General features: G+C 40.9%; 1 long non-coding RNA gene and 1 pseudogene across 1 annotated transcript; one reads left to right on the top strand and one right to left on the bottom strand.

The window, feature by feature from the left end:
• Positions 1-10,721: 10,721 nt before the first annotated feature.
• LOC124088764 (uncharacterized) lies at positions 10,722-17,497 on the bottom strand. Its single transcript, XR_006850458.2, has 4 exons — positions 17,369-17,497; positions 14,526-15,073; positions 12,440-13,194; positions 10,722-10,832 (listed from the first exon to the last, which is right to left on the bottom strand). It is a non-coding gene; the product is annotated as an uncharacterized LOC124088764 (long non-coding RNA).
• A 786-nt stretch (positions 17,498-18,283) lies between these two features.
• LOC124088778 (bcl-2-like protein 1) lies at positions 18,284-22,633 on the top strand (annotated as a pseudogene).
• Positions 22,634-22,850: the final 217 nt, after the last annotated feature.

The following is a 22,850-nucleotide window of genomic DNA, read 5'->3' as shown; positions in this document are numbered from 1 at the left end:
AGACATTGAAGAAGCAACGAATGAAAGTCGTTTTACCTCCTCCCAGGGATATTCTTGTCAGTGTTTCCCCCATGCCTGCTGATCTCTGTCTGGAGAACTTTCCTGATTCCACGGCTGCTCTCTGAAGCCCTGAGTAGGATTGAATAAAGATAGATGGAAAATTGGAGTCAGAAGCCCCATGCTTTGACTAAGCTCTCAGCACACGTGGTGTGAACTCTGGGGCCTTGGCAGGTAATTAAATTCTCTAGTCCTGTGTTGTTATTATTTGACTACAAAATAGAAATAACAAAAGCACCTTTTCTGATTTGTTCTCAGGCAACTGTGATCCCGGTAAAGGTTTAAGCTATTTCAACTTCTCTCCCCACCAAGTATCAGTAAGTCTTATTAAACCATTAGACTTACAGTATGCATGAAGACAACCACCCTGTCATTCTTACTTAGTGTCCCTTTTCAGGTCTGCTATTGCTGGTCCTCTACTTACTTCCTAGTCTGTCCTCTCGAAGGTCCTGCTCTCTTTGCCAGTCCTTTTCATGTCACACCTGGCTGTGGCTGTCTTTCTTGCCATCTCCTCCTTTACCCTGTCCTGGTCTGGATGCCTTATCCTGGAGTCCCAGTGTCTCTTTGGGGATCAGGATCATTCCCTCCTTTACCCTTTTCACTTCTCCACTGAGGTCGTACTTAAGAACCAGCAGATTCACAGATTTTAAAAAAGGCTGATCTGTTCCCCCAAATCTTGGCTGCTCAGGTTCCTCTTTCCCTCCCAGTTCCCACCCAAGACACAGCGGGAGCCACCTTTGGAGAGTCTGCTCCTGCTCGTAGCCCATGAGCATCTTGTGCAGCTGGATCAGCAGGCCGGCAGCCTCCAGGTGGGCTTTCAGCATCTCAAGCTCTTCCTTGACCTCTATGAAGGTGCAGCCCTTGGAGAAGCCCATGACCAAGTTCCTCACCACCTGGAGCCGCCAGACTTCACCATAGCAGGAAAAGACTTCTTTTAACCTGTCCTTTTTGGTCTGCAATTTCAGCCTTACCACAAACAGGGTGAGGAGGTGTTTTTTGTATGATGTCTTTACTGGGGGTATATTGTGGCGGCATGGCCCTCCACACTGCAGTGGTATGGGTCTTCATCAGTGCTGTCATTGCTGCTGGCTTTAAAAAGCAGTCCATACTCCCTAGCAATGGACATCTAGTCATTCATGTTCTCAGCAGAGACCCACCAAGACATGCAGATAGATGGCCAAGATCTTTCGTATTCTGATCACTGTGCGTGCAGCAAGAATGCATAACAGATATGAGGTGCCCCCAAGCTCAAGAATGAGACAATGAAAGCATTTTCAGAGGTGAAATGATTGGGTTATGAGAGAATTACTCAGTGGATTAATTCACTGATATGGATTAACTGGGCTGTAACTGTGAGCAGGTCAAGGGTGCCTGGGGGAGGTAGGTCACTGGGTACTTACCTTTGGGCTTCATGTTTTTCCCTGGTCAGCTGAGCTCTCTCTGCTTCCTTGTCACGTCCTCAGCTGCTTTCCTCCACCAAGCCCTTCTGCCACGATATTCTGCCTTACCTTGGGCTCAGAGCTATGGAGTTGGTGGTGGATGGACTGAGACCTCTGAAACTGTAAGTCAAAATAAACTTTTCCTGTTCTTGTTGGGTCTTTTGGTCACAGTGATGCAAACGCTAGCTAAATTACCTTCCCATAGGCTGAGCTCACTAATATTGTGTTTGGCCCCAGTTTTGGGAGCATATTGATCCCTGGACTGCATAGCTCACGACTCCTTCATTTACTTTTGCTCACTGTCTGTTCAGGAAGTAGAAGAGGCCTCAGGACTGCTGACTTATTTGAAGGTCATGAGTCTTGAACCCCTGATCCTTTCTTTCCATGAGTCTTCTGGGAGCTTGATTCTGGATGGTTCAGAGTGTGAAACATATTTTTTCTAAGTTCTTTTCCTTCAAATTCTATTATTGTTTAAAATGTCCCGTAGGGGAATTACTTTGAAGAAGCTGGATGGAAAGCAACACTACAAACTTACCAAACTTCATTCATTAATTAAATCTGTTAGGTCCCCTTATTTAGTGTAAGATCACTTTTTCTGTTGTGGAATTTGGACTGATTCCTCTTCCCAGGATGCTAATTCATATTTTTTTTAGATATAACACTGACCATCACTCACTCTCAAGTCTCCCTGTAGGAGTTTGCACAATAAAATCCTTACATTCACAGCTGAAGTGAAGTACTTTTTTTTTAAATCTGGTTCATGAAACGAACTTGTTATTCTTTACAAGTTTTATCTTAGGTAATCATTATCTTCAAACCTCTTTAGTTCTTTCTGTCCCAACTTCTGTTCAACTCCAAATATTTACAGACTTACTACCATCTATGCTCAATACTATGCTAGTGAACACACACCATTCATCATACTTGGCCTCTTTAAGTTCATCAAACCGTTCTTCTCTGGAAAGTGGGAAACTCAGGACAAACTAGCCAGCAAAGCCAGTCTGTAGCAGCGACCCCTCCTCAGCATCACCCGCAGACAGCCCCAGGTGGTTTGCGGTCCCTGCCGGCACTTCCCCAAATCACCACCAGGGGCGCCAGCGGCACGCGGGGAGGGCGGGCCCAGAGCAGCCCGAACCGCGCGGCTCCGGGGGTGAGACGAGTGTCCGGCTGCAGACGAGTGGGTGCGGCTGCAGGTTCCACCTCCGCGCCGCAGCAGGCTGAGCCGCCAGGGGAAAGAGAGGAAAGGAGGGCGTGCGCCGGGAAACCTTGGCACCGAGCGCGTGGGGGAGCCCCAGATGCGCACTGTCGGTGGCTGGAGCCCGGCTCAGGACGCAGACCTGCAGCACAGTGGCGGGGGGGGGGGGGGGGGGGTGCCCGAGGGTACAGCGGATGTGTTAAAACTTGAATTGAAAACTCAGACATTGCATGGTAATTGTTAGCGAATGTTTACAAATGTGACCGCTGGCCTGTTTCTGAAAACAAAGCGCTAAAAATATCTCCAAGTCCCGCAGCAAGGATCGGACGGTTTAAATGGGCTTTTCCTCTGGTCCCCCTAAAATAGACCAAGCACGTTTTGGCTTTTGTGAGGCCATACCTAGGCTGCTGTTTTGCACATTTGATTAAGCACAAGTTGTAGTGAAACCTGAAAGTAGCGTGAGAATGTTGAGAGAACAGTGGAGGAGCTTGCGAGTGCTGTCACTTCGGCCGTTTCGTTTAAATGCATTTCATAGGAACTTTGTTAAGAAAAAGGAACAGCGGCCGAACCGCCTGCGCAGCGTCGATCCTGCAGTTGGCGCTCCGCGGAGTGGGGCGGACCGAGAGCCAGCTGCGGGGTGCCCGGGGAGACCTGGATTTTCCTGGCCTGCTCTGGGAGACGTCCAGTTTCTCTCCGGAGGGGGCTTTTGCTTAGCGGAAAATCGCTTTGCCGTTCAGGTTTTTTTAAAGGTTCAAATGCTTGTGTTTTGTGATTTGTTCTGCTTCTGAATTTTGTGGGTTCATTGCAGGCGCGTTGATCGCTCTGCTCTGGTTTGATGCTCTGATGTGCCAGCCAATAGGTCCAGCAGACCTCAAGGCATTTTAATATGACAATTAAAAAAAAAGTTTAAAAGTTTAAAAACCTCCATCCCAGGGCTTTTCTTGAGGAATTTTTTAAGAAATCCCTCATGTCCTGCATTCCCTTCCACCATCCCTCCTAAAAAGAAAAAAAGAAAAAAGAAAAAGAAAAAAATTAAATTAAATCGAATTGTGGGCAGGACAAATTAATGTGATTTTCAACAAAGTTCTGGTAGACATGTTCAGGATTGACCTTGCTGCCACATATCCAGATTTAGCTTTGTCATCAAGGGATTCAAGGGAAAGTTTAGCTAGAGGGGAAAAGCATTGCAAAGTTACCCTTCCACCATTCATCCCTCTGTGCCAAATGGCTTAATGATTTCACAATCACTCATCAAGGTCATACTGTATAGAGTCCTTGCAACAAATGAACATGCAAATACCGACCTGCATTTCAGACACAATTTTAACTTAGCATAGTGTAACCACCATCTCCATGAATTAATTGAACTGGGGCATTTATATAAAACCCAATCATTAGGTCCTGCAAGAAAGTATCTGTCATTTTGTTAAGAAATTTTAAAAAAGAATCAGACTGATAAATTTGCTTGTAGAAATGAATTGTCAGATTCCACACACAGTCATTGAAGTTCAATTAAAAAGTAATTGGAGGGGCTGGGGTTGTAACTCAGCCATAGAATGCTTGCCACCATGTGTGACGCACTGGATTCCATCCTCAGCACCACATAAAAGTAAATAAACAAAATAAAGGTGTTGTGTCCATCTACAACTAAAAAAAAAAATTAAAGTAATTGGAGCTGGGCACAGTGGTGCATGCCTGTAGTCTCAGCAGCTTGGAAGGCTGAGGCAGGACGGTCTTGAGTTCAAAGCCAGCCTCAGCAAAAGTCAGGACCTAAGCAACTCAGTGAGACCCTGTCTCTAAATAAAATACAAAATAGGGATGTGGCTCAATGGTCAAGTGCCCCTGAGTTCAATCCCAAGTACCTAAAAAAAAAAAGTAATTGGATGTCACTACTACTTGAAAGAAATGTGGCTTCAGAAACCTTTGCCAGGAGAGGAGCAGAGGGCTTTTATGCTTTTATGCCTTTCCTGTTTTCTTAGTTTTAATTGCATGATATGGACATTGCTAGTTGTTTACTCTTTCTTTGTTTTCTATTGGCTTTGCATTTCCTGAAACTCAAGCAGGTGCCCCTCTGACACTGAGCATTCTTGCTAAGGAGTCACATGCCTGTGCTCTGTGGGGAGGGCAGTACACCTGCCTGCAGGGAATGTGTCTCTAAGCTCAGCTCCCTGTGGCTCTCTGCTAGCTATCATGTATCACCCTCTTCTTATTCTGTTGTATTCAGTACTCAAATTAAATGTTAAGAAATAAATTTACATTGCCATGAACATTTCAGATAATAAGGTGATTATATTTAAATGGCTTTTGGCTTTAAAGGTTCACGGGGACTAGAAAAAGTACACTTGATAATTCCTTAGGGCTCCTGTTCTGATAGTATGACTTGTGGGAGTAGAAATAATGGCGAATGAATGTTATTAATCTCATTATATAAACTATTAGATAAGCCAATATTTCTTTGTTTTCTGAGTATTTGGGAAGTAGTTATGTGTGTGTGTGTGTGTGTGTGTGTCTTCAAGTAAAACTTAAAACTCGTATTTGAAATCTGTTATTACCAGTCATGATAGTTTATTCTCATGTCTGTGCCATCCAGTGAGAAATTAAATTAAATTAGTTAATTAATTAATCAATTGATTTTGTTATACTGGGGATTGAACCCTAGGGCACTCTGTCACTGTGCTATATCCCCAATCCTTTATTATTATTGTTATTATTTTATTATTTAATTTTAAGATAGGGTCTCCCCAAGTTGATCAGTGCCTTGCTAATTTGCTGAGGCTGGCCTCAAACTTGTGATCCTTCTGCCTTAGCCTCCTGAGTGGGAGAAATTTTAAAGAGGAATTTGCAGGCAGGGTGGGATTTCAGGTTCCAAAATGAAGCCATGGACCTCAGTGTTTCTCAACGTTTTTGCTGACTAACCTTCATTTTCCTAAGAAGTGCTTTAAAAACTTAAATAATCCTTTCCTGTAGACTTCATGACTAAATTGAAATGTTCTTGAGTACCAATGTGAAAGTAATAATAAGCATGTGTAAATCTAGAAAATGCATAGATCTTCTTCCCACACAGGCCAAATGCCATTTTTCCTCCACTCACAGCTGGTTCTCAGGAGGAAACCATTCTTCCTTGTGTGTCAGCTTGCATGAGGTTTGGTCATGAGAGAAGCGCTCCCAGAACAGTTCTTGGTGGAAGTTGCGCTCTCAGGGATCATGCACATTTTGATGTGATCTTTTTAATCAGCAGGAGATTTTGAGTCAGGAGAATTGTGCACAGGGGTGAAATGTTTCTAGCTAGTCTTTAACACTGGCTGGGGCTTCACTTTTTCCTCCCCTCCCCTCCTCTTCACTCCCCTCTCTTTCTCTCTCTTTTCTTCTCTATAGTCTGTGGACTGCAACCTACAGTTTATGACATGGGATATGATATTTTAAAAACAGGAGTAACTGCCTGGGCTGCTTTCTAAAACTCTTTGAGTCAAGATGAGAGTGTCTTATGGAGCCGTCCTGTGGAAGGGAACTCCAGGGGAAATTTGAACACAGATTCTGAGTGGGAGTTCTGTTTTCTATATAAGCAGTTGTCCTTTCCTTCACCTCCCACTGGGAGGCACAAGTGGAGGAAGGAGGGAGCTCTCTATTTTATCATTTTCCTCGTGAATCCACCATTTCTTTATTAATTTCAGGACATTTTGGAGGAAGAAGAGAATAGTAAATGTCCACGTTTTGATTGCTTATGTGGTGCTGTAAATGGGTCACATGGATTCATTGTCACTGTGAAGAATAGGGTTCACCCATGTAGACACTCCACAGTTGGAAGGCTCCCTGTGAAGCCATGCATTGATGCAGGCATTGGGGAAATGGGCACAGGGATCAATGTTTTTATGGGCATTTGAACTTGGAGTTTTTCTAAAAAGATCTTTCGACAAACTAGTTAGCAGATCCTTAATCATAGTATGTGAACATATTTCCCAGAATATGAAGGCTGGGATGTGTTTGCATATTTAAATAAAACAAGAGCATATTGTCTAAGGAAAGTCCATGTGACTGCTCAGCCCAGGCTGTCAGTTGGAATCTAAGTCACAGCTGGATCATTGTCTCCATGTAGGTAAAGCACAAGCTCTAACTGACAGCTGCTGCCACCCCCACCCCTGGACTTCCCCAAGGAGGACTGAACTACCTATTAGCAATTTCCATCCTTGATGGTGATATCTGATGAGTGACCACACTTAAGAGATTCAGGGAGTCAGTGCAGTAGGTAGGTCTGACTTGGAATCTCTGCACCTGTAATTATGCTCCAGAAGCTTCCTTTTGCTTTTTTCCCCAAAGTGCCCTTCACATTCCAAGAAAAAAATTTAAAAATTTCTGGCCCACTGCACTACAGGTAGGACATATACTTTGAGTCAGTCTTTTTTTAAAAAATTGATTTTATTTTTTTTAAATACACGACAGCAGAGAGTGATAATGTTTGTTTTCATCCATTTATGTCTTCCCTCCTCCTCATTAAGTCCAGAAAACCTCATGAGATGTCCCTACCTGTGACTGGGGTGCAAACCAAGCCTATTTTGTAGGCCAACATGGGAAACAAACCCATCTTCATGTAATCCTTTAGTGCCTGACCTGATCGATAACCATATTAATTCCTTGATTTGAAGATTTGTACCCTTCTTCATTGAAGGCTTGGGCCTTTTCTGTAGAAACCATTATTTTATATTATCTTTGGTGACAGTGCATTAATCCTCTAGTTCTTGTGCAATATTCCCAGTTTCAATTATAAATATCCACAGTGTCATATAATAGTGAGACAACTGTCATGTGTAAGTTATTCTTACCTGAGAACATGATCAACCTTAAACACTTGGTGTAAATTATGGGCATGCACAATGGAGGCACGGCACATAGTCTTCCACTTCTAGGAGAATAAAGAAAACAAGAGCATATATTTACTTAAATGTCTAATAGTGTCTTTGCCATATGTCTCTTCTCCAAGAGTGTGCTTTCAGGAATTGTCTCATGTAGTGGACATGGGTTGTTTGTCCTTATTTGATAAGCTCTGTCAACACTCTGTTGCTAAAGGAATGTGCTAAATCTCAAGTAATGCCATGAGTGCTAAGAGGATCACCATAGTCTGTTAAGAAATGATCACCCTGGCTAACAGGAACTAAGCTCCTGATGCTGTTCTAACCCAGTCAGGCTCTTCTTGTCTTGGTAGCATGCTTGATGTTTGCTGGAGTGAGTTGGATCTGTCCAGTGCGTCATCCTGGTGTGTACAGGAAGGCTCTCTGGGCACAGGAAGCCATGCATTGGGGAAATGGGCACAGGAATAGTGTTTTTATGGGCATTTGAACTTGGAGGGTTTTTTAAAAAGACCTTTCGACAAACTGGTTAACAGATCCTTATTCATAGTATGTGAACATATTTCCCAGAATATGAAGGCTGGGATGTGTTTGCATATTTAAAGAAAACAAGATCATATTCTCTAATAAAAGTCCATTGACTGCCCAGCCCAGAGTGTCAGGTGAGGAGAGAGCCAGGTTTGGTGGCGTCTGAAGCTTGTGGAGTTGTGGGAGACTCTTTGAGGAAAAGCAAACACAATGACATAAGGACACATTCTCAGTGCCTCTACAGGCCTAGAGGGTGTTGGGAGGAGAACTCAAGCTTCATGGGCCTCAAGGAAAGTCTGTTTCTCTGGGTTGTTTGGAAAGAGGGAGATCAAATCACTCCAAAGTACCTGATAAAGGACAGAAAACTCTTCTTAAATGAGTAAATGTAATGGTGAGTTTTCCCCTTTAAATCAAAAACAGAGTTTGAATATAAAAGTGAAAAATAGCTTAAACAATTGGGAAGTAATTGGATCAGGGTTTAGACATAGCCTCAGGTTTCTAAATAATGAATATGAACTGAACTTTAGGATAGTACCCTCACATTTTTTTTTTTTTGAAATTTTGAAGGATTATTTCAACACACAAAGTTCTTTAGTGTGTCTTCTAAATTTTACCCATTTCTACCTGCCTCTGGGACCCACTGATAAGCCCAGTTGTTTTAGGCCTCTGTTGTTGGTATTGAATAACTTCTTCACCATGTTGGCCTAGGACCTGACTTCCTTAACAAGACTCCTAAAGCACAAGAAGTAAAATCAAGAATCAATAAAAGTCATGGACTAAAATTAAAAAGCTTCTTCTCGGGGCTGGGGATGTGGCTCAAGCGGTAGCGCGCTCGCCTGGCATGCATGCGATCCGGGTTCGATCCTCAGCACCACATACAAAAAAGCTTCTTCTCAGCAAAGGAAACAATAATATGAGGAGAGAGCTTACAGATTGGGAGAAAATCTTTACCACATGCATCTCTGATAAAGCATTAATCTCTAGGATATATAAAGAACTCAAAAAACTTAATACCAAAAAAATAAATAACCCAATCAATAAATGGGCATACAAGAAGGAATACAGTCGATCAGCAAATATATGAAAAAGTGTTCAACATCTCTAGCAATTAGAGAAATGCCAATCAAAACTACACTAAGATTTTATCTCACTCCTGTCAGAATGGCAATCATCAAGAATACAGATAACAATAAGTGCTGGTGAGGACGTAGGGGAAAAGGCACACTCCTACATGGCTGGTGGACTGCATATTGGTGTAACCACTATGGAAAGCAGTGTGGAGATTCCTCAGAAAACTGGGACTGGAACCCCCATCTGACCCAGCTATCCCACTCCTCGGTTTATACCCAGAGGACTTAAAATCAGCATACTACAGAAATGCAGCCACATCAATGTTTATAGCAGCTCAATTCACAATAGCTAAACTGTGGAGCCAACCTAGGTGTCCTTCAATAGATGAATGGATAAGGAAAATGTGATATATATATATATATTTTTTTTTTTTCAATGAAATACTCAGTTTTAAAGAAGAATGAAATTACGGCATTTGCCAGTAAATAAATGGTGTTGGAGAATATCATGCTAAGCAAAAACAAGCCAATCCCAAAAAACCAAAGGCAGAATGTTTTCTCTAATATGCAGATGCTAATTCACAATAAGGTGGTGGGGAGGACTAGAAAAGATTAGCATTACTTTAGATTAGGTAGAGGGAAGTGAAGGGAGGGGAAAGGAGGGGATGTGGGGATAGGAAAGACAGTAGAACTAAACAGACATTATTACTTTATGTATATATGTGACCACATGACCAATGTGATTCTATAACATGTACACTCAGAAAAATGAGAAATTATATCCCATCTATGTATATCAAAAGTCCATAAATGCATTCTACTGGCATTATAACTAATGAAAACAAATTTTTAAAAAATTTAAAAAGCTGCATTATACATTTCTGCATATTTCTGAAAGGCATACAATCAAATATAATATGTTTCTCTGAAGTATAGATATACATTTTTTCATTTGAATGCTATAGCATAAAATTATATTCTTTTTTTAAAAAAAAACATTTATTTTTTAGTTGAAGTTGTTTATCTTGTTTATTTATTTTTATGTGGTGCTGAGGATCGAACCCAGGGCCTCACACATGTTAGGCAAGTGCTCTACCACTGAGCCACAACGCAGCCCAAAGTTATATTCTTTAAATGTTATTTTTTGTCACACTTTAAGAAAAATTCTGTACTGCTTGTAAATATTGCCAAAGAATGTGTGATAGTGTGACCTCTCAGTCTTCTACAAGGGCATTGTTTAATAGGTGTCTATGACTGCTTAATTATCTAGGAGAATGATCCCATGGCTGCCTTACTCATTTACTATTTGATTATAATTGAGATGTTATCTACTAAATTGGCGAGTGCCTTTTTGCAGGTATGAAAGGTTACTGTAAAGATATTAGTGCCCTGGAGGACATGAATTCGTTTTAATGTAATCTACCAATCTCTTTCTTACATCCTCTCAAAAATGCCTGTAAATTTCTACCTTCTCAAAAATACTCTTCCCTGGACCATTTGTTAATGAGCTTACAAACCTTTCTGTGTTTGCTTAAGAGTCAAACACTTTGCTTAAGTGTTTTTAACTGTTTGAAAGAGGTGCTCTGATGTAGGCATTGCACGTATCATTTTGTGATCGATGGTAAGGGTCTTATTTCAGTTGTCCCTTTATACTGTGCATCTTTCTTGTCCATTAGAACCTTTAATCTTCAATAATGAAGAGCTGATTTGGAAAAGAGGTAAAAATATCATTAGTTTCCAAGTAACAGGTATTTTCAATGTATTAGAATGAAAACTAATAGAAGCATAAAACTCTTGACTTTTAAAAGTTGTTATTATTTGTATTGGTGTATTATAATTATAATAGTGGAATCCATTATGCCATATTCATGTGTGCACCTATCATAATTTAATCAGTATTATTCCCAATACTTTCTCCTCCCTTTCTCCCTCCCCCACCCACTTACTCTATTCTACCGGTCCCCTCTTTCTTTATTAGTATTTTTAAATAGTCATTGTAGCTGCACATATAAATGAGATTTCATGATTTATTCTCAGAGGGACATAACTAATTTGGTAGATTCCCAGGGACTTCCCCACGCCCTCTTCTCCTCTCTCCCTCTCCATCCCTTTACTCTTCAATTTTCATGAGATCCCTTTTTTATTCCTCCCCCCCCCCTAGCTTCCACATATGAGATGGAACATTTTTACCCTTGACTTTCTGAGTCTGGCTTAGTTGATTTAGCAGTGTTCTCTAGTTCATCCATTAACTGACAAATGACATAATTTCATTCTTCTTTATGGCCAAGTTAAACTCTATTTTATTCATTCATTCATCTGTTGATGAGCCCTTGGGCTGATTCCACAACTTGAACTAAATCAGTGTACTATAGTGATATGTGAGTACCAATGATTATAGCAGTGCGATTCACAAAAACATTTAGCATTTTAATTAGCTTAAAATTAGAAACCACAGGGGCTGGAGCTATAGCTCAGCATTAGAGCGCTTGCCTCATACATGTGAGGCACTGAGTTTGATCCTCAGCACCACATAAAAATAAAATAAAAGATTTTAAAAAGGAAAAAATAAAAAAATAGAAACTACATACTTATTATATGCTCCTTAATAGCACAGCAATAAAAATATTTCCTCCAAGATTGTGAATCACAAAGTGGGGAAAAATGTATATTATCTCTTACCTGTGTGGTAGGTCTCATTACATTTTTCCTGTTTACACTTTAGGATAAGATATACTTGTGCATTTAAGATGTGCATGGGGGCAGTGTCAGTTGCATCTAATTCATGAAGAGAAACTTAAAATAAAGTTTGATTTTTGACTAATATAAAATTTTTGTATTTCTTTTGGGAAGATGTTATGCATGTGTCTGATATTTGTTTATTTTTTATTTATATATGACAGCATAATGCATTACAATTCTTTTTTAAATTTTTTTAATAGAGAGAGAGAATTTTAATATTTATTTTTCAGTTTTTCGGCGGACATAACATCTTTGTTTGTATGTGGTGCTGAGGTTCGAACCCGGTCCGCATGCATGCCAGGCGAGCGCACCACCGCTTGAGCCACATCCCCAGCCCCTACAATTCTTATTACTCATATAGAGCACAATTTTTCATGTCTCCGGTTGATTACAAAATATATTTACACCAATTCGTGTCTTTATACATGTACTTTGGATAATAATGACCATCACATTCCACCATCATTTCTAACCCCATGCCCCCTCCCTTCCCCTGATATTTAAATTTATGAAATTTTCTAAATGTTTTCAGGATGTGGCTTTCAGAGAGAAAGCCTGTGGTTCCCTCACCTGACTTAATGGTCATCTTCTCTGGAGAAGGAATTTATTTTGCCATGTGATCTGGGAGCTGGTAGTCACTGGACTCGTATCTCAGTGGAAACAGCCCTGTGAGGCCCTGGAACTCTGGCTGAGGCTTGAGTCTTCTTTGTAATGTTCCATTCCTTGGTGTGTTCAAGACACACGTGATCAGGCAGTGGAACCACTGCTCGGAGTCCTGCAGGGCAACTTGGTGCCTGAAGACAGAGCAGGTCTGCCTGCAGGACTCAGACTTGTAAGTCATGTTAGGTTAACATCCAAATCCTGGGGCAGGCCTGAGAGCCTGGTAAAGTCAGATTGAATTCAGTGTCCAGGAGTGGTGAGCTGACTAGCAAAGTGGTGAAACTATCACTGTGGTAGCAGAAGTTCAGGAGGGGAGAATTCAAGATAAAAGGGGAGGGCTTCTAGCTCATTGTTTGTCCAAGCAGCAAAAAGAAAACAATAAAAACCTGAGAACTTCTGGGACCATTCATTTTGGCATCTGGGGCAGTGACACAGTATCCAGGTGAAGCCCACTATGTGTCCTTTCAGGAATGGAGAGGCCCCAGGTGCGGCCCTTCAGTCAGCAAATGGCTCTCAGGCTGGGTTTTGAGTTCAGGTCCAGTTAGCCAGTGGGATCCTTCTTGTGATTCTGCTGTGCCCGCGCACCTGTGCATCTGTCTGTGTGTCCTGATGAGGTGATGGATCACTGCAGTCCACAGGGAGATCAGGTGGAATCTGATTGGGTTCTGGAAGATAGTAGGTTCTCAGTATGTATTTGGTGAGGAAGTAAAAATCGGAATGATTCTCTTTCCTATAATAATACCTAGCAGAATCCCAAGATCTAGCTTTCCTTCTCTGAGCTATGGTCTGTCTTCTTACCCAATGATTGTGACTAGAGGGTTTGGGCTTTCAACTTACCAGGGGTAGAGCCAGAAACCAATTTGTAACTTGAACTTTGACCAGGTGCTCACCTGCATCACCTCGACAATAAATCAAAATGCACCAACTCTTTAGCTAATTAGTTTAACACCTATCATTAAAAGTATTTGGTTTTAGGTTCATATAACAGATGGTTGGTTGTCTGTCTGCCTCTCATATTAGATGCTAAACTTTCTGAAAACAGAACTGCATTTCTCTTTGTGGTCATTAAGTGATGCATGACTTAAATATGCTTAAAATGATAGCACTTAATAAGAGTTTACCAAGTACCTGAAGAAATTAGTATAGTCATGTGCTCATGATGATGTTTTGGTTTATCATGAGCATATGTGCTGGTCCCAAAGATTTTATTGGAACTAAAATAATGCTATTGGGCACTCTCTTACTGGACTTTTTCTGTGTGTAGATACACAATTATTGTGTTAAAATTACCTCCATATTCAGTATAGTCTCATGCTGTATAGGTGTGCATCCTGGGAGCAATGGGCTGTATCATATGCTTATGTGTGCAGCAGTCTAGGCAATGTAGGTTTGTGTAAATGCACTCTATGATGTTCACAGCATGTTGAAATCACCTAGCATCTCTCAGAACATGTCCCTGTCATTAAGTGATGCATGACTTAAATATGCTTGTTTGAAATTATATGGAAGATGGAGACTCTCCATGTGTGTTTCATAGACATTTGTGTGTTGCCTACTGAGAATGAAACTTCATGAGTACCCTCAGCTCTCCAGCTGCTGACCCATTTCCCATGGAAATTTCAATGGACTGATTTCAAGAGTTGTATTTACTTCTGGTAGTGAAATGCATGACATGATTTCTAGCCTAAGAGACCTCTTGCAGTAGAGCTGAAAAAGGACAGTGTCTGTGAAACCACCTCAGACCAAAAGGCAGGAAAGAGGAAGCTTTGGGGCAGGGGTTATTAGCTGTATCCAGGGGGACTGAGAGTATGATCTGAGCCAGGTCAAATGCTCTGCATACTCTGACCAGGTCTCCTGGGAGCACTGTGTCACCAGAGTTCTCCAGAAGCCTGCTTTGCAGTGTCTAGTTGGCACTGGACAAAGCAGCATCTGATCCAAGAAGGGAAAAGCCTGAGAAGAACCGGGCTGGGGCTGGGGACTGGAAAGGAAAATGCACCTCAGGGCAGGGGATGTGCAGTTGGACAGAGGGCCGGTATGGTTCAATGTGGTGATGGTGTCCAGTACTGTCCTTGATACCCAGGAGGCGAAGTTCACTTGAGTCATGACCACCTCTGGGCATGGGAGCTGTGGCTTGGTTTCTTGGAGCCTGTCACAGCATGAAGAAGCTCCCATGGTGCTGCAGACGAGACCCTGCTGGTCTGAGATGGGGGATTCTGACTTTCTTCTTGGATGGTCATTTTTGTCCATACAAACATCGCTGGCATGATAACACACCCATGCTATTGCTTTGAGAATATCTCTGTTTTCCAATGTCTCTAATTTTATTTTTCAGAATTGCATAGAAGAGACACAGTGGAGTTTGTAGAAATGATGATTCCATTAGTCTTCTTTGGAAATGTGCTAACATAAGCAAACTTATTAAGAGGTAGTAGAGTGATGTCGTTACAAGAAGAATTCCTGGGTTGGAATTATGGTTCCATAGTTCATGCCAACTGTGTTATCTCAGGTAACATGCTTCCCTTCTCTGTGTCTGTTTCCTCATCTCTAAAAATAAAGAAGTGCCAAGAAGTTTAAATTAATATATGTAATCCCTCAGATTTTAACTGTTTGGATCAACTTGCTATTAACAGCATAAATCTTCTTCCAACTTCACATACTTTATGTGAGCTGAAAAGGATTCTCCAGCCATTGTCCAGGTGTCTGTGTGATGATAATAGACCCTGGACACGTGGGCTGCTTGTTATCTGACTGGTATTTCTAAAGTCTTGGAAAAAATATATGGTGTCTGGCCACCACAGCTCACAATAGAAACAAAAATTTTAAATGCGTAAGGAAACAAACTACTTCACAGGAGGAAATAACAGAATACAGGATGGGATCAAAATGGATGGAGATATTGAAAATGGGTTTAGAATGCCAAAATGTGTTATACGTCTAAAGAAACAGAAGATAGGAATAATGAAATAAAGAATTTCTTTTACATAAAGTTTCCTTCATATAAAGAAACATTCTTTATATGAAAATGATCAAGCAGAATTGAAAAGAATGTTATCTAGACATGAAAAGTGAATTATTGAAATCAAGAATTCAGTGAATTCTCAAACAGAAGAGTAGACACAGGTGGAGAAAGACTCAGCCGCTTCAAGACAAATCTGAAATAAATAGCCAGCATACACCCCAGAGAGAGAAAGAGAAGGAAAATATAAGACACGGGTTAAAGGGGCAGGGTGGAGAACAACGAGATCCACACATCTGATCTGGGTTCTGGAGGAGGAAAGACATAATGGACGATTTATAAGGATTCTCATCATTCAAGCAGGTCACCAATCTTGAGAGTCCAGAAGAGTTTGAAATGCCTAGGAATAAAAAGAAACCAGTTCAGACCACCAACACCACCATAGGGGAAAGGTCCAACACCAGAAGTACAGAGAAGCTGTAGAAAGCAGCCCAAGGTAGAGTTAGCAAACAGTGAAACACTCAGCCCCATGAGCTCTCAGAGTTCTGAGAGGGAATAAACACCAAGGGTGATAGATTTAGCTTCCAAGAGTAGTGGGAAGGTAGTCATTCACAGAAAAGTAAAATCTTTAAGACTTAAGAGGATGCCAGACCACCAACCCTTCTAATGGATGGAGGGGGAGGGGCAGAAAGGAAGCCATTATAGGGGCAGGTGTGAGTAGTTAGAATCCCGCAGTTGTTACACAAATGATGCTCCTGAAACTAATTGCAGAGTTGAAATAATAGCAAAGGTGTATAAACAACATGTCTGTGTAGTTGGTGGTATTAAAGCAAAGAAGGCAAGACTAAGTGAATAACTGGGAATAAAGGTGGAAAGGAAGTCAGAATTAAAGCATTCCTGGTTTCTACATTATTTGGTGAAGAGAGTTGAAATTTGTTTAATTTTATGCTTTGGTTAGTTGTTAGGCAGAATCAGCATAATATATCAAGGAGGATGGCCAAAGGAGTGGTAAAAGATGGAGAGATTCCAACTAATAAAAGAAAAAATAGAGTGGGAGATTAAAGTCAACTCAAAGAAGAAGGAAAATAATTGGTTAAAATGGATACATAGGAAACAATTAAAATGAAAGGATAAATATAGAGGAGATTTTAATAAACTATTTCCCAGTTTGATTTTTGTGGCTAATATATAACAATTGAAAAATATTATGCAGCCTCAATTATTTATGGAATATTTACATCCTTCTTTGTCCATAAAGTCAGTTCCATAAATTTGCAAAGAACAGAAAAACTTTCTAATACTAGTAAAAGATAATGTGTTCTAATTATAGAAGCTTTTGTTATACTGAGATAGATAAATGAAAAGGAAAAAAAAAAAAAAACCACCCAACAAACAAAAAACACACCTAGAAACGTCAAGGTCACATTTTAAACCACCAAAGATAGTGATATGAACCTATTTGCTGTGGAAGGAATAAAAGCTACTTTGACATCAGCAGGGCAGTGATACCAGAAGCAAAAAGAAATGCAGAAACAGTAAGTAATAAGGGGAGATAACTTTGTAATTTATAGTCAAACTATTTATAATCAGCCAGACTATTTATAGTCAGTCAAATTATTGTTAAGACCCCATGGGGGCTGGGGCTGGGGCTCAGTGGTAGAGAGCTTGCCTAGCCCTAGCAAGCATGAGGCACTGGGTTTGATCCAGCCTCAGCAAAAGAGAGGACTAAGCAACTCAGTGAGATCCTGTCTCTAAATAAAATACAAAATAGGGCTGGGAATGTGCTCAGTGGTTGAGTGCCCCTGAGTTCAATCCCCAGTAACTACCCTCCCCAAAAAATACACAGGTGATCAATTATCAAAACTCACCTCTTACTAACTCACCTCTTTTGTGCTATCTTGCAGTTACTCCTGCTCTTCAGGCTGTTGACATGTCTTCTGTGTACGTGGTGGAAGTGCTCTGTGGTGGGTGACTGCATGCCTTCCCAGCCCCCGTTCAGGACATCACAGGGAGGACTTTGACTTGGCCATGTTTGGAACAGTTACACTAGGGCAATAGCAAAGGCTGGGAACCAGGGCCTTTATTTTCTTTATCAGCCTGTTGTTAGACAAGGGCTAATGTGCTTATGACCAAGATGGTGCAAGTTCTAGCCTGGCAACCAAAAAAGAAAGGAGAGATGTCAGGAAGAAGAGAGAGGAGAGCTTCTCCCAGAGTGCTCAGCTGCACGAGTGGCTTTTCTCTGTAGACAATGTGATGCTTTGCTGGCCTCTGCCTTGCCTGGGGTCCTTCGGTGGCTCCTCGGAGCTCCCAGCAGCCATGGCCTTGGGTTTGCAAGTCTAGATCAGAGAGATGGTGAGTCAGCTGCTGTCTCTACTCCTTCCTCAGGGAGAACTTTCGTCTTTGTCTTTAGTTATTTTCCATTCCTTTAGCTCAAAAAATAATTATTTGCATTTTAATGAATTTGAAGAAATTGGATTTTGCATGTTATCTTCTGTTTGTTTTATTATAAATTTATTTTTATTTTTTTCTGGATAGATTTCTCCCTTATTGGGTGCCATTAAATGCTCATAAAGGAAATTAAGTCAGAAGGGAATTGTTAGGGGCTATACATTTTTTTCCATTTATTTCATCTCTTTTTAGTTCTAGAATAGGCTATGGAAAGGTTACTGGTCAAGTAAGCTGATCATGAAAATTTCAAATATATAAACAAGTAAATGAGCCAACGTCTGAGTCACTGGGGGAAGTCAGCAGGCCACCACACAATGCCTCTGTGATGGGAAGAGTCCTGCTGATGGGCAATGCCCACCGACCCAGGACATCATGTGGGAGAAGACCACGGGTAGGCTGTGCAGATAGTAGAGATTTCCTTCCTATGCAGTGTGAAGGAAGCTGTATCCCATCACAACACTTCAGCGTCATTGAGTAAATTACCTTTTCTGTTGCAGGAATAATAGTTCAAATGATTAAATCAGTGAATACAATTAAAAATAAAGTGCTCTACAACCTTCTAAAGAGTCAGACTGATTTTTCTGTGAAAGATGAGTTAATTCATTTAGGAAGTACAGCTGAACATGAACTCTGCCCCCTCTAAGTGTATCCTTGTAAATGTTGGTGATGTAGTCATGGAGTTGAAGATTTGCTCCCTTCATGTAATATTCCAAAGATCTGGGTTTAAGTACAGCTTGAGTTTCTTTATCCCTTAAAAATCAAGCATGGTACTTAGTTATCAGATACAGATAGGAAAGAGTTGACACAAGAGGAAAACCCAGAGGGTGAGGGTTGGGGGGCATACTCATAATTGTCCACTCTCATTTTTTTTTTTTAATGTGAAGAAACATTTTGTGGCCTGAGAGTTAGGCTTAAAATATCACTCAAATATTTATACCATGACAGTAAAAATATTCTCATTGAAACCAGATTTCACATTTACATTATCAAATGACCATTTTTGGTCTGGTGATGACTCTAATATCAGATTAACATCTAAACATTTCAGTGGTTGCAAAGATTATAATAACCAAGTAAACACTCAATTTAATTATTTTAAAGAAGCCCAGTGGACTTGCGTGTTGTGTTTCAGATCTGCAGAGATAGAAATGTGTTATTGTTATGATTCAGTCTTCCCTGCAGTGGGAAGATTATAAACATACAGAGGAAAATACTCCTAGTTTAGGATCCACTTATTTCCATTATATTTAATTAACAGCTTAGAATAAGATAAGCAGTCATTATGAAATGGTTGTACAAAATTTATCTTGTATATTCAGACCATTCTTATTGCATATTTAAATTAACTTTTTGTAAGAGAGTAACAATTGGCTGATGAGGTTTAGTGTTTATGATTGCCACTCTGATTGCATGTAATATGTGTTTCAATAAACATTCCTTGGTTTTGCTACCAGACTTCATGTTCATTCCTGAAGTGTGATTTACAAAGTTCAATGTATCAACATTTCTTCTGAAGGATTATCTATGCATTTTTGTTTTATGTGTATAATTTTATGTTTTTCACTCATGCATTCTATTTGATGTATTTATGTTGTTTATTTATTTATTTATGTATTTATGTTGTTTTCTATTGATTTATGAAAAGTAATAAAATATTTCCTAGAAATGCTTTTGTGAAAAATAAAGGAAAGGGGGTATTATGAAAGATACTATGAGGGCTGAGTAGAGAATTTGGGCAGGTTCAGGTGTTTCCAGGGACCAAAGGCAGAGAGGCAGCTCCCAAGGGGCTGAGCATCATGGCCAGTGATCTTGTGGCTACACCTGGCTCAGTGATTTTTATGAGTTCCCTAATACAAGAGAAAATTATTATAGAGATAGTAATGAGTTAGTATTATCATTCAACATAGAATTAAATGCTCTTAGAGTTTATTTACTATTTTATTTGTTCTTTTCAGTTATATATGACAGTAGAATGTATTTTGACATATTATACATACATGGAGTACAACTTCCTATTCTGTTGGTTATACATGATGTGGGATTACATTGGTTGTGTATTCATATATGAGCATAGGAAAGTAATGTCTGGGTGATTCTACTGTCTTTCCTAGTCCCATTCCCCCTCCTTCCCTTCCTTCCCATTTGTCTAATCCAAAGTGCTTCTTTTCTCCCCTAACCACCGGCATTGTGAGTTAGTATCTGCACATTAGAGAGAGAGAATTCGGCCTTTGTTTTTTGGGGATTGGCTTATTTCACTTAGCATGATAGTCTCCAGTTCCATCCATTTACCAGCAAGTGCCATAATTTCATATCTCTTTATAGCTGGAAATATTCCATTGGGTATATTTTAGAATTCATTTTTAAAATCTTTGCTTGTGGTGGTTTTTCTGGAATTCACATTTAAAGCCTGAGGTTGGGTTAAAGGTTTACATTTAACAGAATAACCCTGAAATGATAGCTTTCTATACCAAGAAACATAAACTGTAGAAAAGTTGACACCTTGAAATGCTTGCATTAAAAATTTTTAAATTGATACATTTTAAGAAATAAAACTTATACCTAATGAAGAAAATTGATGTTATTAGATATGGATATAAATTCCTAAAAAATTAGATTTGACTGTTACTTTGATGCCATCAAAATTAAAATTTATTTTCTAAAATTAAAAGAGTTAATGTCTCATATAAAAGCAGATTTCTGAAATCTGCATTCTAAGTAAGAACATGCTATAATATTAATTTTCACTTTTTTTCTTCTTAAAAACTTCCTTAAGAAACTTTGTACTCCAAATTTATCCTGACAAAAGTTAAAAAATAAAAAATAAACACCCAGAAAACCGTCTCCAAAAGTAGCCACATGAGCCTTTCATTCCACATTATTCTTGTGTAGGGAGTTTAGCGACCCTGGATCAAGCCGGCTCATAGCATTCCAGATGCTGCTGCCTTCCAACCTCAGGGCCACATTCTCATCCTGTCAATCATGGGGGCTGTCGTCGTGGAGACCAGAGCCAGGATCTTGGCAGAGGTGGTTGAAATTGACTAGGAAGAAGCATATGAGATTTTTTTTTCCTTTCTGCTCCCCCAAATGCTTGCATAAATGCTTCTTTCCAGAAAGGACTGCTCTGTTCATGACTCGGATGCTGAAATCCTGGGTTCTAAAGCTGAAAGCGGCCACCTGCATGGGAGACCCCATTGGGGACGGGAAATTGTCAACAGTTTTGATGACAACTCTATCAAAAGTGGCAGTAAGAATGCAGTATCATTTATTCTACAATAAAAGCAGATGGAGACAAAAGGAACTGATTGGCTTGTTCATTTCTGCCTTATGATTCTCAGTCTCACCAATGCTGAGCCAGGGAGCACATTTCCATAGAACATGGACTGCACTCATCTGTTGGTGCAGCCAGGAACATTTTTTGCCTAATACTTCTAATACTATTCATTGCTGAGCATTTTAGAAACTCATTGTTAACATTAAGAAACTTATTTCTCACTCCCATACATTTAGTAATATACATTTATATTATGGGCATGAGGCAGATAACTAAGAAAATAAAAATGATTAGATCGGGGAAAATGTTTAGATTTGCCCTTAAGATGCTAAATGGCTTCTTCCAACATGGGATTTCACTATTCAAATTCTGCAATTTCCCAAATAGCACATGATATAAAATTCGTTGGTTATGGCGACTGGAGGGTGTCAGCACAGGTGGAGACCCTGATCAGTCAGCGGGTTCTGGGAGAAGGACGCAGGCTGGGCCTGTGGGGACGGACCCTGAGTGGAGATGGAGGACCTGCCTTGGCCTTCCTGGGACATCCTGAGATGGACTCCACCGTAGATCTACACGCTCCTCCAGAGGGTCGGCAGGTGCCCCTAACAGGACAGCTACACAACCTTATCTTGACTTTTCATCTCATAAGATAATCATCAAGCAGAGACCAGACTCAGTCTTGGTCGAAAACACGTGTTTTTGACCAAGGAGTGGTTGAGCCCATCTCTATTTTAAAAGTGTCTCAGGGCTACCTAGAACTAGTGGTTGACTTTCTGTCCCATAAACTTTCCCAGAAAGGATACAGCTGGTGTCAGTTAAGCCATGTGGAAGGGAACAGCATTGAAGCCCCAGAAGGGACTGAATCAGAGGTGGAACCCACCAGTGCCATCAATGACAACCCATCCTGGCGTCTGCTGGGCAGCCCCATGGTGAGTAGAGCCACTGGCCATCACAGGAGTTTGGATGCCCCGGAGGTGACTGAAGCAAGCACTGAGGGAGGCAGGCGACAAGTCTGAACTGCAGCAGGTACCTGCAGGCATTCAGTGACATGACGTCCAAGCTCCACGTCACCCCAGAGACAGCACATCAGACCTTTGAACAGGTAGTGAAGGAACTCTTCCAGGATGTGGTCAACTGGGGCTGCATTGTGGCCTTTTGCTCCTTTGGAGGAACCCTGTGTGTGGAAGGCATAGACAAGGAGAAGCAGGTATTGGTGAGTCAGATCGCAAGTTGGGTGGCCACTTACCTGAATGATCACCTAGAGAACAGGATCCAGGACAGAGGCAGCTGGGACACTTTTGTGGAACTCCGTGGGAATAATGTGGCAGTGAGTAGCTGGAAGGACCAGGAAGGCTCCAACCATTGTTTCCTGATGGACATGACTATGGCTGGTGTGGTTCTGCTGGGCTGGCTGTTCAGTCAGAAATGAGCAGACTCTGACCACCCACTCACCCTCCCTCCCACCCCGCCCCACCACATCCCTCTGTCCATTGCCACCAGGAGAACCATTCATGACCTGCAGCCACGCCCACCATCCATCACTGGCTTGGGCCTAGACCTGGTTCCCTGCAGTTAGTTTTCTAGAACTACTGTGCTTCTGTGACAGCCACCTTCCCACACACCTCAGTTCTCTTGCCATCAGAGTC

Source organism: Marmota monax, unplaced genomic scaffold (assembly GCF_021218885.2).
Source record: "Marmota monax isolate L192 unplaced genomic scaffold, Marmota_monax_Labrador192_F-V1.1 WCK01_AAM20220418_F8-fsc00232, whole genome shotgun sequence".
NCBI classification, from domain to species: domain Eukaryota; kingdom Metazoa; phylum Chordata; class Mammalia; order Rodentia; family Sciuridae; genus Marmota; species Marmota monax.
Note: the sequence above shows the minus strand (reverse complement) of the source record. Positions and strands in the feature narration are given on the sequence as shown.